We start from the raw sequence: 10846 nt of genomic DNA, 5'->3' as shown, positions 1-10846 counted from the left end.
TATATATAATACTATAATCAATCGTTAATCTGCCACAAGATAAATCTTTATACGATGAGGTAACGACGGCAGCAATTAAAACAAATCTACTTGAATTATATCAAGCTGTAAATACATCGTATACCTATCTCGAATCGTCATTAAGAACAATTTTTAAAATTAACCGTTACGCCAAGTCTTCTCAGTAATATTGCATGGTGTAACCGTTTCTAAATAAATAACTACAATTTAATTGTATTTAAGACATTTCCATGACTTATAGATTCAACGGAGCTTTATTTCTCAGCTTGACTACGGTTATAATATTGTAACTTTTTATTTTTCAAGATAAATAGCTATCCATTTCATAGAGGTTCATTACCCTCATCCAAACGGCAAGTTTTTACCTTCTAGTAATCAAATTAAATCTGGGATACCACAGTTAATATATATTTTTAAAAGCCATCATAAAAACGTCTTGAATACACAAAAGAAACACCCAAAGCTGGTCTTAATAAGAAGACTTTAAGAGGGGTGAGCGTAAAAAATAACCCCATTTAACAGCATCCATAAAAATTTGAGATTTAACCCTCAAGCCGCTTTGCACAAAAGTTATTGGCAGATTTAATCATTTTACTCTTGTAATTAGGTTAAATTTGTGTTACCGATGAACCTTTTTTAATTTACTTTATCCAACGTATTATAATTTCCAAAAATACACAAAGAACACTTAATGCACATAATATTTAGAATAAAAAGCGTCAGGGTAATTTATGTTTATAGATTGAGGTAACCATCAAAAATTAATTTCTAATTCCATACGTGACAAATTAATTTCATAATTTACACCATAACAATAAATAAATTTTATCAGAAGAAAAATGACTTTTATTACATTTTAGGGAATTGCATAAGCGCACCAAAGAGTCAAGGGATATTATTCGATGGAATAAATAATACCATTTATGTCATAAAGAAAATTTAGTCTTTATAAAAACAATATAAATTGTAAAAACGTCAGATTTTTATAGAAAATATCAAGTTTTAGTAAGCACTTACATAACAAAAAATAATTAATATAACATAACTCTTCCGGCAAGTTATAGTTTTAAAATATAAATAATTTAAATTTTCAAGTAAATAATTTTGTATACTTCCCGTATATATAAACGTATTTATTTTTAATCCACAGACGTTTTATGTAAGTAAGTGAAACAACAACCGGCGAACCTCATGAAAATTGTATGAAACATAGGAAATGACGCGCTAAGTTTTAAGAAATTAAAATTATCGTAGATACGTTGAGTTACACTGAATGGAAAAAAAATATCTTATAAACCACAAGGTATAGTAACAATAATACTGTAAGGAAGAAAAATACTACTTTTCGCTGTGTAAATTGCAAATTGAAAAATAGTTTAATATTATATCGGGTAATGTTCACCCGCTTACATGTAATGCAGATAAATCATATTAATTCTTTGTATTAGGCACTTTTTTTAAAGTATTCAATAGATTCAAATGAATAAAATATAATATTAAATCAACACGAACAACATAACACAAACTTTTATTTTATCTGTAATCCGTACACATTATTGAATAGTATTCAAATATCATATTCAATTTTTACTTAGTTTCTTAAAATTAATTTACTACAGAAAACGGACGCGTCTATATTATTACCTACGTGTAATGCGCAAACTCATCTGTTCACTACAAAATTAGATATTAATTAAAAGGTTTTCCTTATATTTTTTTTTTTATACAGCGAGTACTTGAGGTCAACGATTCGAAGGAAATATAGCTTACCAGTCATCCGTGCGAAAAGCACTCTGAGCGTTATGTCCCGGAACAACAACAAAATGTATTTTGTCTACAACCCATCCCCCCCGCCAAAAAAACCACTATAGACGATATTATAATCACATCACGGACACACTTCCGAATAAAAGAACAAAGTACATACACACACAATCAAACCAACAACAAACGAACATCAATATAGTATTAAATATATAGTATACAAGTATACGGCTAGCGCATTGCGATGTCGTTTTCTCCCGAACGTGCGCAGTGGTTGACGGGGGACGATTTCGGGGGAAAGATAAATCGAAACGAATTTCATACATGCAGCGATAATAGTTTTTTAGTCATCCACGCGAAATAAAATATGAAAAAAAATCAAAAACGCTATATGGAATGTGCGTAAACAACAAACATCGGGATGAGTACGCATATCCAATATCCGTATCCGGCGTAAATATCTTTAAATATTCTATCACATGAGACTTATGGCAAAGTAAATATAGACGACCGATGGCGGCGAATATTGTGCACGGTTGGTTGTTTGTGTGTCGGTACCGCCGCGCGCACGAATTGCCAACGCTTTTGAACGTTTTTCTCTCCTCGAGTCATCCACCCACCAACCCGCCAGCCAGAAGCACCATTACTACTACTACTAGAAATACAAAGTCGTCGGTCACGAACAACGTGATGTTTTTCAATACGCATATACATAATAATATAATACGATATCCACTCGAAATAGATCGGTCGCGTATAGAGGTAAGTCAGAGACGCGTCGCACCACACAACGTCGTCTCGGTGTACGGCCGCCCTGCTAACGTCGTTCCTTTTTTCGACGTTTTCCAGTACGCACAGAAAAAAGGCACGACGAGTATTAAACGCAGGAGATAAATCGTCACTTCGCGAGGTCGAGCGAACAAAATTTATAGCGATGCGACGCGACTACGGGCAGCGCGGGAAAAACCAAACCGGGAAGGGCAGTAAACAATGCGGCGACGGAGGTACGTCACGCACACGTACGCAAAGCACATTAATGTCAGTGAATTATGGCAGGGTAAAATCACGTGGACGACGACGACGATCCAACACTACGTGATTTTCCGAATAGATAGTTTTAAAACAAAAATTAATGACCGGTAGTAATAATTTAAAATTTTTTTTGTGTGACTAGTTATGTGTTTTCATGAGTTACAAAACTGCCGGACAACCGCAAAGGAATAATACTAGCCACATTTAGATAGTTCGGATATAAAAAAAAATATATTATGCATCGTTGTCAAACTCTGTTTACCTACAACAAAACAAAATTTATGCGTTCATGGAAAATGTTTATAATAATATGTTTGCACTCAGTTTAACAAATCTTTTTTATTATTATATTTTATTTTTATTTTTTCAAATTACTATTTATCATAACGAATTTCTATCTTTTTAAATCCTAAAAACATAATGAGGCGATGTTTACGCGTGCACTGGATAACAATAGGTACGTGGATAAATTGTTCCCCGATTAAAAAACATATATACATGTAATAGTAATGTATGTATGCAATCAATATCAGATTAGGAACCTCTGAATCATATATAATAACATATAATAGCTCATTATTAGTCATTATACACAAGCCTATTATGCGCTTAACTGTATTGAATCAAATTTTCAAGGAGCAAATATACATTATACAAAACCATTAATATTATCAATATGAGAATTATAATAAAGACGACAAAGACTAATTAATATTAAAATTTAAAAAACTAAGATATTGGGATTTTCTTTTAGGCAAATATCATAATATAGGGCAAAATAATTATATCATACATTATCACACAAGTCAATACTGTTTCAAAATGAATCAATTATTAAACAATTCGTTTTATCTAGGAATTTCTCCCACTAATCTAGAATTCCTAACGCATGGCCGAAGTGGTATACAAACACTACAACCTGGTCATTTAACTATGAAACACATACTCGTACGCAAGAAGAATTATGTCGTATATTATGCATAACTGCGACTAATATAAGTAAGTATCCGCGAGACCTTAATACCAAATTTAGTCTAAAAATAAATACAATCCTTTCTTATCATATAGTGTTCTGTGGTACAACCTGCGGACAGATCGAAAGGAAATAAATACACAAACTACCAACCTACCATCCCCAAGCCCCATATGTACATGAATATGTGTACTTGCAATATACAATGTATGTCACAGCAATATTGGTATGCGGTATACATATATATAACTATAAATTTTCTACTACGCGTGACCCTGAACATCTTAGGACATCTAATCACTACTTTATTTTTAACGAAAAAAAATAAAAGGGATCTTTGTCAGGCTGTTTTTTTATTATTATTTCAATAAGCAAACAATGAAAAAAAATCGTCACGGCCGTAAAGAACACGCACGCGCGCATGGAACATGTTCGCACGACTAACACGTAACGGGAATTCTAGCATCTACATAAGCATTATATACTGCACGGAGGCAACGGTAGGCACTTATATTATGTAGATAGGTACAACGTATATTGTATACATAGTACGCATAATCGTCTATCAATAATATAGTGCACACAATAATATAATTTATATTGTTGTAATAAGTATTATAACGGAATGATAAAATGCAAGCGCACGCAAAAGCCGGGACATCGATTAAGACCCTAAATGTGTCATCTTATAAAAAATTAAAAATCATTGGTAAACGTGAAATAACAGGTTTATGGAAAATTGATACACTCGTCGCAATACAGAACACTGCAATAATGTGGCTGTTACAATAAATGACATTAACCAAATGAAATCCAATATGACGTTGAAACACCCAATGCCGTGTAGTGGGAAAGACGTGTATTATGTATAATAATTAATAAATGATATATATAAAGTAAACTTATTAGGATTCTCAGAAGAAAAAACACGCGTGCTTAGAATCCGTGTTATTTTTTGGCTTCAATTTTTAATTATGAATATTTGAATTCAGCACAAACCCTGAAGATTTTATTTTCTAGCTTAAATTGTCCATAGCAAACCCTATGAAAATAACATGCCCACAAGTGTAAGTTTATTACTCGATACATATTATAACAACTGCATCAACTGTGTACCTACATCCTACATAATACAGTAAAATACAAATAATGTCCGTTAACGGACACAGTTGTTATTATATGAAATCTATGAAAATCATAGTAAACACTATAGTTTGAACCATGTATACTGTATAGTGTACACTGAATAAAAAATGTATACATACTATTTATGTTTGTACATTGCACAAATACAACTAAGTAATTTAATTTTTTTTTTTTTAAACGATTGTTTTATTTTAATTAATAAATGTACAATTGAGTTGTAGATTATACTACATTAATTACATTCCTATGCTAATAAATTTAATACATTGGCAATTAACTATTAAATATAATCATATTGTTTTAAAATAATTTGCCATTAAGTAATGAATTTCAAAATTGTACTAGTAGCATTGAGACATCAGGTTTAATATTTTGGGTACTGTATATTGAAAAGAAATTTATTTAAGTATAATTATATGTAGTAAGACTTTATTTTCAGAAGTATGTAATTTTAAATAAACATTTATAAAAAGTTTATTTAAAAATGAGTTTTTATTAGTAAGTACACAATTCAATTTGTTTACTTGAAACTTACTAAAATTTAGACCATAAGATGATATTACTGAAGAAGTATTATTCTTTCCCATCTTGCTGGTAACAACTAACAAGAGAGTATTTTTATATTTGATTGAAAGCAAATTGTAATTAATGTTAGATACAAACAGTAAATCAATTTTTATTTTAACACGGTATAACCAACCTTAGTTAAATATATTTAAATTAAATTTACTAACCTATAGTAATTTATATATATATATACATGATTTAAACATTTTACATAAATCTATAACCTAAGTAATAAATATACAAAGACAGCCTTTACAATTTAACACTATAAAATGTTTTAAATTGTATACAATCATTTTTTATTTTTTTTAAGTAAAATATAGATTTACAACCAGTCGTCAGTGAGTAGACAATGTCTTGAAATAATTAAACATATATAATGTAACAATAACAATAAATTCGAACAAAAATCCATTCAATGGGTATATAGGTAAAAAAAAAATTATAACACAAAATGCGATAACGCATATATAATGTGCCTCTGAAAATGTTTATAGTTTATTAAGCAGGTGGCATATTGTAGAATTAAATAAAAAAAAAAACAATGAAAAAAGTACCAATCTACTCTTTTTAACCGAAGAAAATTATTTACTGCCGATTTAAGTGGAAGAAAAAAAAATAATTTCGAAAGCGTAAAACACCAAGATTAAGAAAATCGGCGAATCCGATCGAAACATGGAAACCGCTAGTTTTCACCGGGCGTATTTGCAATCGAAACCAGCAATTTCTCACGCTCGCTATGCGTGATCTGCCAGTGGTGGGGGCGGTGCAATTCAAAAGTGATAAATAAATCTTTCATATCAACAGCTAGACATAGGTATATACTCTTATTTTTTTACATTTTAAAACAAAATCATAAGTCTTTTAAGTTTTAACACCCATAACATAATATACGTTTACAATATGTCCATAATATACAATGTACATCATATTTAACACAAAGTGCTAAATATAAAAGAAGAATTCAACTATATCAATTAACTATCTAAATCCTATTGTTACTGATATTAAAATAAAACTAGTTATACTATCGTACAATATTCGATTTTCAATTATATATCTATAAACAGAACCTATAATGTCGACACCGTTGCGGTTTCTCACTTAATATTAGCCCCCCCCCCTCCACACACACACACACACACACACTCCTGCAACGACGAGTACTATACAGTCCGAAAACGCTGCAATTACACCCGAAAGATCGCCGCGTCACGGTTGCCCGACTAAAACATCGCGTACGGGTCGACAACCTCCACAATATATAATATGGTTGAACGGCGGCGATGTTCTTCACCACGGCCGCCGTGGGTCGTTGACGCGCGTGCTTCTCACACACGCACATTACAACAACGAAACCCACGAACAACGATTATTACTTATTTTTAATATTATTATTTTTTGCGTAAAATGATGATCGACGAATAATAATTTGGGTACACGCACTCGTGTATTTTAAACTTTTCTTATTATAAGTAGGGGTATAAGAGCAAGAATCATTCCAAACAAATATGTAGTTGTAAAACAAAACTGTAATTTAAAAACAAAAATAAACGATTATTTTTCATTTACCAATAAATATATATGTACATATATTAGATTTATTTTATTTTTTTTACTTAAAAAAATTGTTTGAATGAATCTCCCGAAACAACAACCCCGTTTTTTTGTACACGTACTCGTACTTAACGATAAACCTCAGGGGGCACATTATTTGGGGCGATGATAATATCAGTTTGTGCGCGATATCCCCAAGACTATAGTTCGCAAATAAAACAAGAGAAAAAAAAAATCAAGCGTTTTGCAGTTTTCTTAATAACGACCCGGTTACCACTGCCGCCGTAGTATAAAACCGGTCAGTGGTCGCCAGCGGCCAATAAACATAACGGGTCAAAGGAGATTTTCAATCCTCTAGTGGGTCACTCGAATTCTCGTAAAAAAAACCAACAGCTTCTACAACAACTGACGTTTATAACATAACAAACGTGTCATGATAGTCTCGTAACGACATTACAAGCCAAAAGACGTTAAGGGTGATTTCGTTGTTTATATGTACCTATTATAATAATATGTATACGCTTGTAAATAATATACATATTTTCGTAACTATAACGTAAATTTTTTGGCACGTTAATACTAAATGCTCGAAAATAACGTTCTCAAATACTACACCGTTTGACGTTTCACTAAAAAAAAAAAAAACTATTCAACTCGTTTGCGTTCAAATCTGAAGCGTGAAAAACAGGCAATTTTAATTACATTTAACACAAAAGTTCTACAGTAAATGGAAAATTAATTTGAAATGATACTTTACTTTTAAATATGTTATATTATCTACTACTTTGACACGCAAATACAATTCAGACACATTTTACACGTTTGTATCTAACATGCAATGATTCAGGGAATTTTTTTAAATGCTCCGCTTACACCTAAAAGCATGAAATTGACACTCAAAAAAATAACTAGTTAATGCAAGGAAATGATATATAAATTATCTTATGATATCATATGTCACATAATCGTTATCGATGTTGTGAACTATCAATTGACAGCAGCATTTAGGTTTTACTTGGTTTAAAGTTGCGAAAATACAAGTACCTACATTTAGAAAGAACCACACAACTAAATGAAATTTTACAAAATTAAACGTAAACATTACGACATAAATCAGTCATCGTGTCTAATTGCAGAAACAACACGTCAAATCCAGCATTTTCCATTAGCTTTAATGATTTTTATATGAACAAGCATCGTAATTACAAGCGATACACATGATTCGAAGAGGTGAATGAGGGGAAGCAGAGTTTTTGCCAAACTACCAGAGTCTGAACAAGACAACACCATTATTAATTAGTTCTATATCGTTCGTTTAGACCTTTTTCACGTATATACAGGAAGATGGGATTTAAACATTAAAATTATTAAAGAATAAAAATGGCATAAAAAAATATGATAACAAAATAAAAAATAAATAAATAATGTCAATATAAAGTCGGATTATGTTTTATTTGTATAATATTAATATATTATGTATAAAATATAAAAAGTATTTAGTTCCATATTATTTACTTATGTCATCATTGAATTATTAATACTAACTATACAATAATATTATAAGATGAAGGGACAAAACAACATACGATTTCAAGTTTCAAAAATCATTCACTATAAATTTATTGAACCCTTGTGCCGATATACATAGAAATATAGATTATAAATCACAAGGCAATCATTTATATTGACACACTTGAAAGCAATTCGCCAAGGACACAAATAGACACCTGAACGGAAACCGTCATGCAGAACCACCCTCGTGGGGCATGACTAATGATTAATGTATGGTGAGAACGAATTATTAAACGGAACGTGATCCGCAGGAAATTATTTGAAAAAAGACAAATTGAGTTCATAAAATGTAATCTAAGTAGAAAGAAATGAGAGGTTTTATTATCTTATGAAAAGTGAAATGGTCCAAATCATAAATGGTGACAACTCGTTGGGAAATAGCCAAACCACAAAAATTGTATATAATCGTGGTTTATTAAATAGGAATTGTATATTTGCATTCTCCAAATAATAACTGCCTACATAATATACAATTTGTTATTAACTATTTGAATATAATATAATTATTGACTTTAAATAGGTACTATTATAAAAAAAAAAGAAAGAATAAAAACATAACAACACACAAATACCTAATATGAATTATTCGAATTATTTAGTTTTTCAAACAATACTAAAGGTAAAAAGTTTAAATTATATTATGAAGTCTTTCTATATACAAGTATTATTTTATAGTTGGTTTGGAATAAACAAAAAATATAAATCACAAATAAAAGTTTTATTTAATAAAACAATAAAAAATAAATAAAATTTCTACTATTCAAACCCACTTTTCTTTTACTCGGTAATGAATTTTAAAATACTTTAGCTATTGATAGCTCCAATATTTTAGAAAAACTAATTAAAATTGTGCTGTATTTTTTTTATTTTGCAAGACGGGTAAAATACACTTACTTATTATAAACACATTTACATTTTTAATTTTCAATAACCTAAAATTGAAATAATAACCCACAAGAGAAAAAATTATACACAATGTAGAGATATGTGTTAAACGTATTAAATATATCTAATAAAATAATTGAAAAAATAGAATTAGTAATGTAAAAAGAAGTAGAAAAAAATTCACAACTACTTAAAAATCTCAATACTTACATTAATTTAAAAACATCATGATTATTTAATCTCAAACATTTTAACCAAGAAATTGATGAAAATAAATAAAGGTATTTATAAAAAAAATGGTAAGCAATAAAGCAAATATATAATAAGGGGATTAAAGTTACTTTTCTAACAGCTGTCTTAAATGTCTAAAAGACGATAATAAAATAAATAAAATAATTATTTTTCAACATAATGGATTAATGATATAAACAACATAATATTTACCGTTGGTTCCTTTAGTTGCTGTCATAAAAAAACTCGTTAAATTTATTAATATTTATTAATCGAGCTCAATATTTACAATTAACTGGCAATGTTCTATAATTCACAAATTAATTATAAAATATCGAATGAAACGAAATTTACCAACGATTTTTATTCAAACAAATACCAAAGTTAGGTAAAAATTTTTTTTTTTTTAAGGAACAAATTGTATTAATATCAAATTACCTACTGGTATAGAAATAAATAAACAATTGCATTGGTTAATACATCTGATTATCTAAAGGATTGAGTTTGGTACTAAAAAATCCTATCCAATTAAGGTTAACATAGAAACAAATTTGAAATTCTAAAGCCTCGTTCTATACTTTGCCAACACAGTAACACAAATATATGAAAAATAACTTTAAGCTAATGGAAATTAGATACGACTATTTCATTGACGAAGTATACTTTAATAGTATAACTTACTATTTAATTGCCAAGCCTACCTTTTCAATTGGTCAAGATTCGTGACTTGGGAATTGTAGTAATTACTTTTTCGTCCTCAAATGATAATATCGATTTTATTTATGGGGTAACTCAAATACATCTAAACAATCTTAATCAACAATAAGAACTGTAATGAAACTAACTATAGTATAAACTCACAATACCCCTAGGATTCTATTGTGCAATGGTACGATTTATTTTAGTAAACGGGTCAGTAGTTATAAGTCCCCTTGAAAATCTGGGTTGACAAATAAAAATGAAAAAGTTATTCCTTAAGTTTATTGATATCAAATTAGGTATAGCAAGCTTACTGTTAAATTAAATGTCTAAACGATTAAACTTGTCTAATATACATTGATATAATAACGTATATAACTTTAAAATAGTTACAGTAAT

At 29.6% G+C, this 10846-nt stretch overlaps 1 protein-coding gene across 11 annotated transcripts in view; it reads right to left on the bottom strand.

The window, feature by feature from the left end:
• Positions 1–10846, bottom strand: part of LOC132921237 (maternal protein pumilio) — a 100768-nt gene that overhangs the window by 54179 nt on the left and 35743 nt on the right. The window lies entirely within an intron of this gene.

The sequence above is a fragment of the Rhopalosiphum padi genome, chromosome 2, assembly GCF_020882245.1.
Source record: "Rhopalosiphum padi isolate XX-2018 chromosome 2, ASM2088224v1, whole genome shotgun sequence".
Taxonomy (NCBI): domain Eukaryota; kingdom Metazoa; phylum Arthropoda; class Insecta; order Hemiptera; family Aphididae; genus Rhopalosiphum; species Rhopalosiphum padi.
The sequence above is the reverse complement of the archived record's forward strand: the minus strand, read 5'-3'. Positions and strand labels throughout refer to the sequence as shown.